The sequence below is a fragment of the Pelodiscus sinensis genome, chromosome 20, assembly GCF_049634645.1.
Source record: "Pelodiscus sinensis isolate JC-2024 chromosome 20, ASM4963464v1, whole genome shotgun sequence".
NCBI classification, from domain to species: Eukaryota; Metazoa; Chordata; order Testudines; family Trionychidae; genus Pelodiscus; species Pelodiscus sinensis.
The window spans coordinates 29,490,877-29,505,327 of NC_134730.1; the positions used below are offsets into that span (position 1 = coordinate 29,490,877).

Genomic DNA, 14,451 nt, shown 5'->3' on the forward strand with positions numbered 1-14,451 from the left:
GGGAGGGGCCCGCGCCTGGGCTGGCTCCGCGTCCGGGGCCGCCCTGCCCGGGCAGATCCCGCCTCCCGCGGCCTGGGGCGCTCAGGGCTTCCCGGGCTCGCCAGCGCCCCCGTGCGTGGCCGAGGGGCTGGACGCGGGGGTCCGCGGGAGCCCAGCGCGGCCGGGCCGGGGCGCCTCTCTGCACCGGGGCTGCAGTGTAGAGCCCGTGGCACGGGCACCCGCGGAACGGGCCGCGTCTCGGCCCTCGGTAGAGCGGGGCGAGCGAGGGGCGAGCAGCGCCCCGACGGGGCCTTACAGACAAGGAGCAGGCCCGCGGCTCCCTAGGGACCAAGCGGTCCCAGCACCCTCAGCTTTCCCGGCCGCAGCCCGCGCCTCGGTGGGACGTGCCGCCAAGCTCAGGCTGCTGCGGGACTGCGCCTGGATCGCCCCCTGGGCTTCCTGAAAGCCCTTGCCGGGCCCCTCCCCGGAGGCCCTGAAGCGAAGGAAGCCGCCGCGGGAGAAGAGGCAGGGCCCGCTGCTGAGCGGTGAGCGGTGACAAGCCAGGAAGCAGGAGACTAGCTCAGGGGTCTCCGACCTTTCCGAGCACGAGGTCGCTTTGAATGGAGGTGAAATCCAAGCTCTGCCCAATATAAATCCCCTTGTCCCGCCTCCGTCCCTCCCCTCCTCTGAGGCCTGGCCTCCCTCTCCTGCCCACCCTCCCTCACGCTCATCAGACAGACATTAGCAAACTCGTGGGAAGCAAAACTAAGAGGAAAAGCCATTGAAGACAACTGGCAGATTTTCAAAGGGACGTTATTAAAGGCACAAGAGAACACCCTTCCACTGGCAGGAGAGACAGCAAGTCTGGCAAGACACCGCCCTGGCTTAACCAGGAGATCTTGGATGATCTAAAAATCAAAAGGAGTCCTGTAAAAAGTAGAACCTAGGTCAAAGTGCAAAGGATGAATATGGATGTAAACAAAACAAGTCCGTGGGTAAAATGAGAAAGGCGAAGGCACAAAAGGAGCTCAGTCTAGCTAGAGACGTACAGGTTAATGACAAAACGTTCTGCAAATATATTAGAAGCAAGAGGAAGACCAAGGCTGGGATAGGCGCATTGCTCAATGAAGAGAGGAAGACAATAGCAGAAAATGTCGAAGTGGCAGAGGTGGTTAATGACTTCTTTGTTTCGGTTTTCAGCAAGGAGGTTGGTGATGACGGCATGCCTGCAATAGCAAATGCTGGTGGGAAGGAGGTAGATTGAGAGGTAAAAACAGGAAAAGAACAAGTTAAAAATTACTTAGAAGAGTTAGATGCCTTCAAGTCACCAGGGCCTGATGAAATGCACCTAGAATACTCAGGGAGCTGACAGAGGAGGTATCTGAGCCTCTAGCTATCATCTTTGGAAAATCATGGGAGACAGGGGAGATTCCAGAAGACTGGAAAAGGGCAAATCTAGTGCCCATCTATAAAAAGGGAAATAAGAGCAACCCAGGAAAGTACAGACCAGCCAGTTTAACTTCTGTGCCAGGGAAGATAATGGAGCAAGTAATTAAGGCAATCATCTGCAAATATCTGGAAGATAATAAGGTGACAGGGAACAGCCAGCATGGCTTTGTAAAGGACAGATCACTCTGACCAATCGGATAGCTTTCTTTGATAGCGTAACGAGCCTTGTGGATAAGGGGAAAGCGGTGGATGGGGTATACCTAGGCTTTAGAAAGGCGTTTGATCTGGGGTACGTCTAGACTACATGCTCTGGCGCCAGAGGCATGGAGATTAGGCTACCAGACATAGGAAAATGAAGCAGCGATTTAAATAATCGCTGCTTCATATAAATTTACATGGCTGCCGCGCTGAGCCGACACACAGCTGATCAGCTGTGTGTTGGCTCAGCGCGGCAGTCATGTAAATTTAAATGAAGCGGCGATTATTTAAATCGCTGCTTCATTTTCCTATGCCTGGTAGCCTAATCTCCATGCCTCTGGCGACAGAGCATGTAGTCTAGACGTACCCTCAGTCTAGCATGGCCCATATCAATAAACCAGGGAAATACAATGTAGATGGGGCTATTACAAGGTGGGTGCATAACTGGCTGGAGAGCCTGTGACGTAGTGGGGGTACCTGGCTGGTTTCTATGCTGCTGGCTCTGGGGTAACCGCCACTGGCTGCCGTGGGGACCACGTCCCAGCAAAACAGGATGAGTCACTATGCAAACCAGTGGCCAGCCACCCCCCATGGAGAGGAACAAAGGAAGGTGGAATGCTGCCCTGGCTGGGGGGCAGGGCTGGAAGTTAGTTAGTTGGTTGCTGGCTGTCTGTGAGCATGGAGGAGACAGCCTAGGGAGAGGAGCTGGAGTTTAGGGGCCCAGTCTCCCCCGTCTCAAGGGGGCCTGAGGCATCCTAGCCCAGCTCTGTGACCAGATTCCATCTGTGCTGTGCTGTATCCTGGAGAGGCAATAAACTCCCTCTATTCCACTGGCTGGTGCAGTCTGTTTGTGCCATTTCGGGGTGCAGGAGACGGGGAACCCCCAACGTGCCGTCACAGAGCCGTTCTCAGAGAGTCGTTGTCAGTGGTTCACAGTCATGCTGGAAGGGCAGAACAAGGGGGGTTTCGCAGGGGTCTGTTTTGGGACCGGTTCTGTTCAGTATCTTCATCAGCAATTTAGATATCGGCATAGAGAGAACACAAAGTTTATGGGTGACACCAAGCTGGGGGGGGTTAAAAAACATAATCACAGACACTAGCACTGGCAGGGACCTCGGGAGGTCATCAAGTCCAGTCCCCTGCTCTTGTGGCAGGACCAAGAACCATCTTCTAGATCAAGGCTATTCAGCATGTGGCCCTTGGGTGGCATGCGGCCCGTGGCCTGTTTGTTTGCAGCCCGCTGTGCAATTTGGGTTTACGTGGGGCTCAACACGCGGCCCGTGGATAGGAGTCAAAACAAAAGGTGTTCAGTAGAATGGTCTGCTGGCGCGATGCGTTTTAGTAGTTCCATTCCTGGCCTGCCATTGCTCATTGAAAGGTCCGTGCTACAGGTGGAAATCGGGGAAATGTCGCTGTGACGGCGCGTTGGGGTCCCCCACCTCCTGCACCCCGAAATGGCATGAACAGACTCCACCAGCCGGTAGAACAGAGGTGGTTTATACAGCCCAGCACAGATGTCATCTGGTTCCAGGGCAGGCCTAGGATGCCTCAGCCCCCCTTGAGATGGGGGAGGGGGTCTCGGCTTCTAAACCCCCCAGCCTGTTGCTGAGGCTGCTTCCTCCATCCTCCCAGACAGAAAACTGACACTCCCTTCCAGCCCTGCCCCCCAGCCAGGGCAGCATCCACCTTCCTTTGCCCCTCTCCATGGGGGGTGGCTGGTCAGACAGGTTGAGAGACCCTTTGCATAATGACATAATCCCCTGTCTTTCTGGGTCGTGGTACCGGCAGCAGCCAGTGGGGTTACCCCAGAGCCAGCAGCATAGAAACCAGCCAGGTACCCCCACTACGTCACAGTTCTCCCCCCTCCGAGAGCGAACTGAGCAGGGTCACTCCGCTCGTGACCTAGGGAAGTTCGGGTCCTCTGCGTGGGAACCCGCCCTGGGGACATGGGTGCTCCCCTTGACTCGGGCCGGCACGTGAATTGGCTTCCCTCTGTCCACTCGCCGCACCGCTCCAGGGCGACTGGCACAGGCCTGTCCTCGGGGGTCACACCCACCCTTCCGCTGGCCTTGATCTCTGGCCAGGGTCTCTCGGGCCGGGGCCATGAGCCCAGCGAGCCTTCTCTGGACAGCCAGGGCAGCTTCCACACCCGACACTCCATCCAGGGGGGTCTTCCCCTCCCATAACTCTCTCAGCGAGCCCAGAGGGTCCTCTATCTGGGGTAGAGACCCCCTAGCAGCTTTCCTCCTATCTTGGGCCTTCCCACCCCTCTGGCAGGAGTCACAGGACCGGCAGTACCGCTGCACGGCTGCAAACATCCCCGGCCAGTAGACGTGTTGGAGCAGCCTCAGCCGGGTGCTCCGGATCCCCCGGTGGCCCCCAACGGGGACGTCGTGGACCAAATACAGCAGCTTGAGGCAATGCTTTTGGGGGACGACCAGCTACTGCTGGACCCTCCATGCCCCCACCTTCCTGGGGGGAAGCCATTTGTGACGGCGCATTGGGGGTTCCCTGTCTCCTGCACCCCGAAATGGCACAAACAGACTGCACCAGCCAGTGGAGTTGAGGGTGATTTATTGCTCCTCCAGCACAGCGCAGCACAGATGTAATCTGGTTACAGGAACTGGGGCTAAGAGGCCTCAGTGCCCCCCTTGAGATAGGGGAGTCCCAGCCCCCTCCCCAGCTCCTTATTCCCTGCCTTCCAGCCAGGAACTAACTAACCCTCTTCCAGCCCTGCCCCCCAGTCAGGGCCGCATTCCACCTTCCTTTGTTCCTCTCCATGGGGGGTGTCTGGCCACTGGTTCAACAAGTTTGGCATTACCTTGGCCTAGTGAGGTTTTCCCTGCTTGGTCTTGCTCCAGACAGCAGGGGTCACCACAGCCCAGCAAGTACCCCCACTACGTCACACCATTCACGGAACAGAAGTCCACGCTCCCGCAGGAATCTCTCCTGGCCACCTCCCCCAGGGGCTGAGCCGCCCGGAGGCCAGCCTGGTCCCTCAGCCTCTGCAAGGAGGGTTTTGCCTGCACCTCAGCCTGGAATTCAGCTGCTGAGGCAGGGATCAGGACCTGTTCCCCACCTTAGCCTAGGTCCGGAGTCCCAGCCTGGCTGGACCCCGTGTCCACTGGGATGGTACCTTGAGGACCCTGTCGGGAGGCCTCCCCTAGATCCAGGTTGCCAGCCCCTCGTTGGCTCTGGCTCCGGGTGGTGACTAGAGCCCGCTGGGATTCATGGGGCCACTCCTCTAGGTCATTCCCCATCAGCACCTCGGTGGGCAAGTGCGGGTGCACCCCCACTTCCTTGAGACCTTCCTTGGCCCCCCATTTCAGATGCACCCGGGCTACAGGCACCTTAAACGGGGACCCATCTATGCCCTTCAGGGTCAGCTGCGTGTGGGGTACTATCTGCTCTGGGGCCACTATATCGGATCGGGCCAGAGTCACCTCCGCCCCCGTGTCCCAGAAGCCCGTCACTGTCATTGTCTTCGGTCCACCCTCTCTGGGGCACCTGGTGCTGGCCACTATCGGCAGACAGGATACTGGGCTAGATGGACCTTTGGTCTGACCCAGTATGGCCGTTCTTATGTTCTTATGTCACCTTCCTACCATCCACCTCCAGGGGTATGAGACACTCGCTCCACAGGGGCCACCCTGCCTCCACCCGGTACATGGAGAAATCCGCCTCCCGAGGGTCAGGTCTCCCAGGGGAGGTGCACTGAGTATCCTTCCCCTCTCTGACCTGAGGGTTGCCTGCCAGCCCCTGCCTCTGGGGCAGCCTGCCCTTCCTCCCGCCCCAGCCAGTTAACCCCGGAAAGTCCCAGGTCAGGGGACCTGGTGCACTGAGCCCTCTTGTGGCCTTTTTGCCCACAGCGATGGCAAGTTAGGCTTTGGGCTGTCTCTGTCCAGGCCCTGGCTGGTTCTCTGGGGCACAGACGACCTGTTCCTTGGTCTCGCCTCATAGCTGACTCCCTCCGTCGCTCAGCCGAGATCCGGTCTCTGCGCGGTTCCCTTTCTCTCCGGGACTCCCGTTCACACCCGGACCGGCTCTCTGTGAACTCATCCGCCAGCCTTCCGGCCTCCTGGGGGTTCTCTGGTCTCCGGTCCTTGAGCCACAGCCTCAGTTTGGGTGGGCACGCTTCATAGAACTGCTCCATCATGACCAGCTTGAGCAGCTCCTCTGCGGTCTGGGCTCCGACTCCAGACACCCACTTGCGGCAGTATTGCGCCAGGCGGGAGGCCAGGTCCACATAGGTCTCCCGTGGCCCTTTCTGTACCCCCCGGAACTTCTTCCTGTACATCTCGGGGGTCAGCCCGAACTTGTGCAGCAGGGCCTCCTTGACTCGGCTGTAATCCCCTGGCTGTAGGTCCTCCAGCTGACTGAGCACTCCGGCCGCCTCCTGGCTCAGTGCGGGGACGAGCTCCTGCAGCCAGTCAGCTGGGGGGACCCGTTGCAGTCCACAGGCCCTCTCAAAGGAGCTGAGGAACCCGTCTATGTTGCCCATGTCCTTCAATTGAGCCACCACGAGCCTCTCCAAGCGTCTGGCAGTCCTGGGACCCTGGGGCCCATCCGCACTTGGCGCAGCCGGTGCCCCGCCGGTTCTCCGCTCTGCCATGGCCAGCTCATGCTGTCGCTGCCTCTCTCGGTCCTCTACTTCCAATTCCTTCATCCGCAGCTGGATCTCTAGCCACCACAGCTCTGCTGGGCTGGCTCCTGCCCTAGACGGCCTATGGCTTGCAGGCCTCCCAGGGGAAGCTGTCCCATCTCTCCGGCAGGCTCCAGTGCTCTGCCTCCTCTCAGAGCCTGACACACTCTCAGGGGGGGTCTGGCTGCTTCCCCTGGGGACAGATTCCTGGCCCTGTGGCTGGTCATTCTCTTCCAGCTGGGCAATCAGCTGGGCCTTGGTTGCTTTCTGCACAGGCAAGCCCCTCTCTCTGCACAGCTTCACTAGCTCTGCCTTCAAGAGTCGGGCGTAGGCCATCTGCCCGCTGGTCCCCTCGGTGCAGACTCACCAGTCTAGTGCTGCAGCGCCCCACGATTCCCAGGAACCGCTTCACTCTGTCTCCAGCACGCCTGGCTCCACGGCTCTTGCTTCTACTGCCCCTTGTCGCTCACCGCTGGAAGCTCCATCCACGGGGTGCAGTGCATCCCACCCCTGACACCAGTGTGATGGCGCGTTGGGGTCCCCCGTCTCCTGCCCCCCCGGAATGGCACAAACAGACTGCACCAGCCGGTGGAACAGAGGGAATTTATTGCCTCTCCAGGATACAGCCCAGCACAGATGTCATCTGGTTACAGGGCAGGCCTAGGATGCCTCAGCCCCCCTTGATATGGGAGGGGGTCTCGGCTTCTAAACCCCCCAGCCTGTTGCTGAGGCTGCTTCCTCCATGCTCCCAGAAAGAAAACTGACACTCTCCTCCAGCCCTGCCCCCCAGCCAGGGCAGCATCCACCTTCCTTTGTTCCTCTCCATGGGGGGTAGCTGGTCAGACAGGTTGAGAGACCCTCTTTGCATAATGACCCATCCCTGTCCTTCTGGGCTGTGGTACCGGCAGCAGCCAGTGGGGTTACCCCAGAGCCAGCATAGGAAGCAGCCCAATACCCCCACTACGTCACAGTCGCATTTTATTAACATCAGCAGAACTGACTTCAATGGGGCCTGCGTATTGTGTCGTCTGGCCTTAATCTTTGTATTCATGCCCATCAGTGTGAAGGAAGCTGTTTGTATCTATGCAACCACACTTCAGTTGCGGCCTTCGGTATGTCCTGTGAGTATCAGTGTGGTCCCCAGAGCTTCCAAAGTTGAGTAGCCCTGTTCTAGAGCACCCCGATAGATATCTAGAGCACCCCGATAGATATCTAGAGCACCCCAATAGATATCTAGATCACCCCAATAGATATCTAGAGCACCCCGATAGATATCTAGCCAACCAAGTTGCAAGTGCTTTGGAGGGCGAGTTCATAATTCAAAATGATCTGGACAAACTGGAGAAATGGGCTGAGGAAAACAGGGTGAAATTCAATACGAGCAAATGCAAAGTGCTCCACTTAGGGAGGAACAAACATTTTTCACACACGCAAAATGGGAAATGACTGTCTAGGAAGGCGCCCTGCAGAAAGGGATCCAGGGGACACAGTGGACCACACGCTAAATATGAGTCAGCAGTGTGACGCTGTTGCAAAACAAGCCAACATGATTGTGGGCTGCATTCACAGCAGTGTGGTGAGCAAGACACAAGAAGTCATTATTTTGCTCTGCTCTGTGCTGATTAGGCCTCAGATGGAGTATTGTGTCCAGTTCTGGGCACCGCATTTCAGGAACGGTTTGGAGAAACTGGAGAAGGTCCAGAGAAGAGCAACAAAAATTATTAAAAATCTAGAAGACTGGGAAAGAATCAGGTTTGTTTAGTTTGGAAAAGAAAAGACTGAGAGGGGACAGGATAGCGACTTTCAGACACTTAAAAGGGAGTTACAAGGAGCAGGGAGAAAAATTATTCTCCTTGGTTTTTGAGGACAGGACGAGCAGCAAGGGAGGTTTGGGTTGGACATTAGGAAAAACTTCCTGCCTGCCAGGGGGGTTCAACACTTAGGATAAGTTGCCTGGGGAGGTTGTGGAATCTCCATCTCTGGAGATATGTAGGAGCAGGTTGGACACACACCTGTCAGGGATGATCTAGATCCATGGTCACCAACAGGTCGATCGTGAGGCCTCGACCAACTGGTCGATCGCGAGGCGTCCTGTTCGCCCCGCCCCCATTTCCCTCCCACCCCCGAGAAGCCCCGCTACCTACCTCAAGTGAAAATGGAGGTAGTGTCGGCTTCCCGGGGATGGGCAGAAGTCCCGCAGCTTAGCGCCACAGCCAGCGATTCCGGAAGTGCGCTAGCTGCTCTGCCGGGTGTACTGCGGGAGGGAGCATCGGCTCCCTGCACTGCACAGGAGGGGTGAGTCAGCCCCGGGGGAGGCGTGCATGGGGGGGGGTTGGCCCCGGGGCAGGCATGTGCTGGTTTCCCTCTGGGGGGGAATCCTGGGAGGAGGCAGATGCAGGGGACTCTGCCTCCCCAGCCCCCCCACTCCCCAGCTACAGAACTCTGACCTCATTCCCGTTCCCAATCCCCGAACTCTGTCCCCACTGGCACCCAGTCCCCAGCTGCAGAACCGTCCTCTGCCCTCCCAGCACCCTGCTCCCTCACCCTGCCCCCCGCCGCAGAACCCTGCCCTCTGCCCTCCCAGCACCCTGCTCCCTCACCCTGCCCCCACTGCAGAACCCTGCCCTCTGCCCTCCCAGCACCCTGCTCCCTCACCCTGCCCCCCGCCGCAGAACCCTGCCCTCTGCCCTCCCAGCACCCTGCTCCCTCACCCTGCCCCCCGCCGCAGAACCCTGCCCTCTGCCCTCCCAGCACCCTGCTCCCTCACCCTGCCCCCGCCGCAGAACCCTGCCCTCTGCCCTCCCGGCACCCTGCTCCCTCACCCTGCCCCCACTGCAGAACCCTGCCCTCTGCCCTCCCAGCACCCTGCTCCCTCACCCTGCCCCCACTGCAGAACCCTGCCCTCTGCCCTCCCAGCACCCTGCTCCCTCACCCTGCCCCCACTGCAGAACCCTGCCCTCTGCCCTCCCAGCACCCTGCTCCCTCACCCTGCCCCCGCTGCAGAACCCTGCCCTCTGCCTTCCCAGCACCCTGCTCCCTCACCCTGCCCCCCGCCGCAGAACCCTGCCCTCTGCCCTCCCAGCACCCTGCTCCCTCATCCTGCCCCCACTGCAGAACCGTCCTCTGCCCTCCCAGCACCCTGCTCCCTCACCCTGCCCCCGCTGCAGAACCGTCCTCTGCCCTCCCAGCACCCTGCTCCCTCACCCTGCCCCCGCCGCAGAACCCTGCCCTCTGCCCTCCCGGCACCCTGCTCCCTCACCCTGCCCCCGCTGCAGAACCCTGCCCTCTGCCCTCCCGGCACCCTGCTCCCTCACCCTGCCCCCCGCCGCAGAACCCTTTCCTCTGCCCTCCCAGCACCCTGCTCCCTCACCCTGCCCCCGCCGCAGAACCCTGCCCTCTGCCCTCCCGGCACCCTGCTCCCTCACCCTGCCCCCGCCGCAGAACCCTGCCCTCTGCCCTCCCGGCACCCTGCTCCCTCACCCTGCCCCCCGCCGCAGAACCCTTTCCTCTGCCCTCCCAGCACCCTGCTCCCTCACCCTGCCCCCGCCGCAGAACCCTGCCCTCTGCCCTCCCGGCACCCTGCTCCCTCACCCTGCCCCCGCTGCAGAACCCTGCCCTCTGCCCTCCCGGCACCCTGCTCCCTCACCCTGCCCCCCGCCGCAGAACCCTTTCCTCTGCCCTCCCAGCACCCTGCTCCCTCACCCTGCCCCCGCCGCAGAACCCTGCCCTCTGCCCTCCCGGCACCCTGCTCCCTCACCCTGCCCCCGCTGCAGAACCCTGCCCTCTGCCCTCCCGGCACCCTGCTCCCTCACCCTGCCCCCCGCCGCAGAACCCTGCCCTCTGCCCTCCCGGCACCCTGCTCCCTCACCCTGCCCCCCGCCGCAGAACCCTGCCCTCTGCCCTCCCGGCACCCTGCTCCCTCACCCTGCCCCCCGCCGCAGAACCCTTTCCTCTGCCCTCCCAGCACCCTGCTCCCTCACCCTGCCCCCCGCCGCAGAACCCTTTCCTCTGCCCTCCCAGCACCCTGCTCCCTCACCCTGCCCCCGCCGCAGAACCGTCCTCTGCCCTCCCAGCACCCTGCTCCCTCACCCTGCCCCCGCCGCAGAACCCTGCCCTCTGCCCTCCAAGCACCCTGCTCCCTCACCCTGCCCTCTGCCCTCCCAGCACCCTGTTCCCTCACCCTGCCCCCCGCTGCAGAACCCTGCCCTCTGCCCTCCCAGCACCCTGCTCCCTCACCCTGCCCCCGCCGCAGAACCCTGCCCTCTGCCCTCCAAGCACCCTGCTCCCTCACCCTGCCCTCTGCCCTCCCAGCACCCTGTTCCCTCACCCTGCCCCCCGCTGCAGAACCCTGTCCTCTGCCCTCCCAGCACCCTGCCCCCCGCTGCAGAACTCTGTCCCCACAAAATGTATAATTAGAAATGCTTCATTTTAGATGTAAATAGCACGAATCAAAACCAGACCATTTATTGCATAGCTATAAACACGTGATTTTAATGTTATACATCGCATCATTTAAAACTAAACTGTTTATCGGAGTGTGTGAGTATGGGCTGGGGACAGCAAGTGATGGACAGGAGGGGAATAGAGGGGGCGGGGCTTCAAGGAAGGGGCGGGGCGGTCGATCTTCGCCGGTTCTGAGATTTAAAAGGTGACCTTGGGTGTAACAAGGTTGGGGGGGGCCACTGGTCTGGGCGGTGCCCGGCCCTGCCGCGAGGGCGGGGGCTGGACTTGACTCCCGAGGTCCCTGCCAGTGTCTGTGATTCTATCCCCTCCAGACCGAACTCGGCCACTTTTCTCCAGCCCAGCCCTGAGCACCGGGAACCCGCTCTGAGCCCAGACCCGTCTGGGCCTGTCGCTGAGCACACTGGGAAGCCGCTGCCCCAGCCCTGCGCTCGTGTGCGCCAGGCCGGGGAGGGGCGTGTCCAGCCGTGGCCGGAGGGCGCCCGTTTGACAGACGGGGGCTGACGTCCTGCCCAGCCCATGCGCTGGTGGAGGCAGGCGCGGGCCGGCAGAGCACAGCTCCTCCCACGCCCTGCGGGGGGGGCGCTCCCCCATGAGCCGTGCTGGCTCTCAGCCCAGCCAACACTGCTGGGGAGGTGGGGCCCCGGGTGCAGGGCCCCAGGGTGCAGGCCCCTTCACCAGCCCCGCAGCCATAGACAGGGCTGACCCACAACATTTTGGCACCTGCGGCGGGGAGCTCAAATGACGCCCCCAGGCCCCCTTCCTCCTGCCTGCCTGTGATGTCTCTTGTGCCCCCCTTCCTCCAGCGCCCCCCCATCTCTGTGCATCTGGGGCCGAGAGCACACGTCTGCACCCGCAGCACACGCAGTGTCCCACACTCGGCCCGAGTGGCGCCCCCCGCAGTCGGGCTCCGGAGGCGGCCGCCTCAGTTGGCCTCGTGGGAAGGCCAGCCCTGGCCGTAGACTCGTGACAAAGCCAGGCCCGGGCCCGTTCCCTGGGCGCCCACTACCCCAAACACCGCCTCCCAGCCGGGGTGCCTGCCCCAGCCCTGCCCCTCGGGGGATGGCTGCGTGGGCCAGGCCTGCAGGTCACAGAGCAGCGCTTGGTTCCAGCCCCGCAGGGACCCAGCTGGGGCCTTCCCACAGGCCCCTGCCACCCTCGAATCGGTCAGAGGGAGCCGGGCTGCGGCCGCACCTGCCCGGGGGTCTCCCAGGTGTCTCCGGCAAGCGGGTTTGGCCGTGTCAGGCAGCGCCGAGCGGCCGGGATCATGGAGGAGCCACGAGCGCCGTGGCTGCTCCGCCGCCGAAAGAGGAAGTGACTTACCCCTGCCCTGCCAGCCCCGGCACCATCCCCGCGCCAGCCACAAGCCCCTGCCCCGCTGCACATCCTACACTTGCGTGGGCGGGCCAGGTGCAGAGCTGCAGAAGCGCCCCAGGGCCATGTGACAGGAACCCTGCCCCCCACCCCTCATTTCCTCTGCTGCCTGCAAGGCCAGAGAGCAGGCGATGCCTGGCCCCGGACTGCAGCCCTGCTGAGGCAGAGCCCTGTGCCCTGGGGGCTTGGGCAACCTGCTGCCGGGAGGGGCGAGTGGCCTCGGCTGGGGACAGGAAGCCTCTAGCACCCGGCCCCTGTGTGTGAGAGGCAGGACGTAGCCTGCGCGGGCCCCGGGAACCAGCTGCCTCTGGAGGCCCCAGCTGCTGGGACCGGCTGGGACGGCTACCGAGCTGCTAACGTGAGTTCTCTGGGTGCCTGGGAAGGATGGGGGCAGGCGGGGCACCGGGCCATGCACTGAGCCCTGCCCATGCCCAGGGTGCATGGGACAAGGAGGGTAGAGCTTCCCTTCCCCGCAGGGATGAGCGCGGCGCCCGCCCGTACCCACAGCGCACACGGGAACCCGCTCCGAGCCCGCCCGTACCCACAGCGCACACGGGAACCCGCTCCGAGCCCCCCCGTACCCACAGCGCACACGGGAACCCGCTCCGAGCCCCCCCGTACCCACAGCGCACACGGGAACCCGCTCCGAGCCCCCCCGTACCCACAGCGCACACGGGAACCCGCTCCGAGCCCCCCCGTACCCACAGCGCACACGGGAACCCGCTCCGAGCCCCCCCGTACCCACAGCGCACACGGGAACCCGCTCCGAGCCCGCCTGTACCCACAGCGCACACGGGAACCCGCTCCGAGCCCCCCCGTACCCACAGCGCACACGGGAACCCGCTCCGAGCCCCCCCGTACCCACAGCGCACACGGAAACCCGCTCCGAGCCCCCCCGTACCCACAGCGCACACGGAAACCCGCTCCGAGCCCCCCCGTACCCACAGCGCACACGGGAACCCGCTCCGAGCCCGCCCGTACCCACAGCGCACACGGGAACCCGCTCCGAGCCCCCCCGTACCCACAGCGCACACGGGAACCCGCTCCGAGCCCGCCCGTACCCACAGCGCACACGGGAACCCGCTCCGAGCCCGCCCGTACCCACAGCGCACACGGGAACCCGCTCCGAGCCCCCCCGTACCCACAGCGCACACGGGAACCCGCTCCGAGCCCCCCCGTACCCACAGCGCACACGGGAACCCGCTCCGAGCCCCCCCGTACCCACAGCGCACACGGGAACCCGCTCCGAGCCCCCCCGTACCCACAGCGCACACGGGAACCCGCTCCGAGCCCGCCCGTACCCACAGCGCACACGGGAACCCGCTCCGAGCCCCCCCGTACCCACAGCGCACACGGGAACCCGCTCCGAGCCCCCCCGTACCCACAGCGCACACGGGAACCCGCTCCGAGCCCGCCCGTACCCACAGCGCACACGGGAACCCTCTCCGAGCCCGCCCGTACCCACAGCGCACACGGGAACCCGCTCCGAGCCCGCCCGTAACCACAGCGCACACGGGAACCCGCTCCGAGCCCCCCCGTACCCACAGCGCACACGGGAATCCGCTCCGAGCCCCCCCGTACCCACAGCGCACACGGGAACCCGCTCCGAGCCCGCCCGTACCCACAGCGCACACGGGAACCCGCTCCGAGCACCCCTGTACCCACAGCGCACACGGGAACCCGCTCCGAGCCCGCCCGTACCCACAGCGCACACGGGAACCCGCTCCGAGCCCGCCCGTACCCACAGCGCACACGGGAACCCGCTCCGAGCCCGCCCGTACCCACAGCGCACACGGGAACCCGCTCCGAGCCCCCCCGTACCCACAGCGCACACGGGAACCCGCTCTGAGCCCGCCTGTACCCACAGCGCACACGGAAACCCGCTCCGAGTCCCCCCGTACTCACAGCGCACACGGGAACCTGCTCCGAGCCCCCCCGTACCCACAGCGCACACGGGAACCCGCTCCGAGCCCGCCCGTACCCACAGCGCACACGGGAACCCGCTCTGAGTCCCCCCCGTACCCACAGCGCACACGGGAACCCGCTCCGAGCCCCCCCGTACTCACAGCGCACACGGGAACCCGCTCCGAGTCCCCCCGTACCCACAGCGCACACGGGAACCCGCTCCGAGCCCCCCCGTACCCACAGCGCACACGGGAACCCGCTCCGAGTCCCCCCGTACCCACAGCGCACACGGGAACCTGCTCCGAGCCCCCCCGTACCCACGGCGCACACGGGAACCCGCTCCGAGCCCGCCTGTACCCACAGCGCACACGGGAACCCGCTCCAAGCCCGCCTGTACCCACAGCGCACACGGAAACCCGCTCCGAGGCCGCCTGTACCCACAG

General features: G+C 63.2%; 1 protein-coding gene across 4 annotated transcripts in view; it reads left to right on the forward strand.

The window, feature by feature from the left end:
* Positions 1–12,197: 12,197 nt before the first annotated feature.
* Positions 12,198–14,451, forward strand: part of TMC6 (transmembrane channel like 6) — a 48,448-nt gene continuing 46,194 nt past the window's right edge. For all 4 annotated transcript variants that reach the window (XM_075904173.1, XM_075904172.1, XM_075904175.1 and 1 more), the window contains exon 1: positions 12,198–12,461. The gene's annotated coding sequence lies outside the window, so the exon portion shown is untranslated. The remainder of the gene's footprint in view (positions 12,462–14,451) is intronic.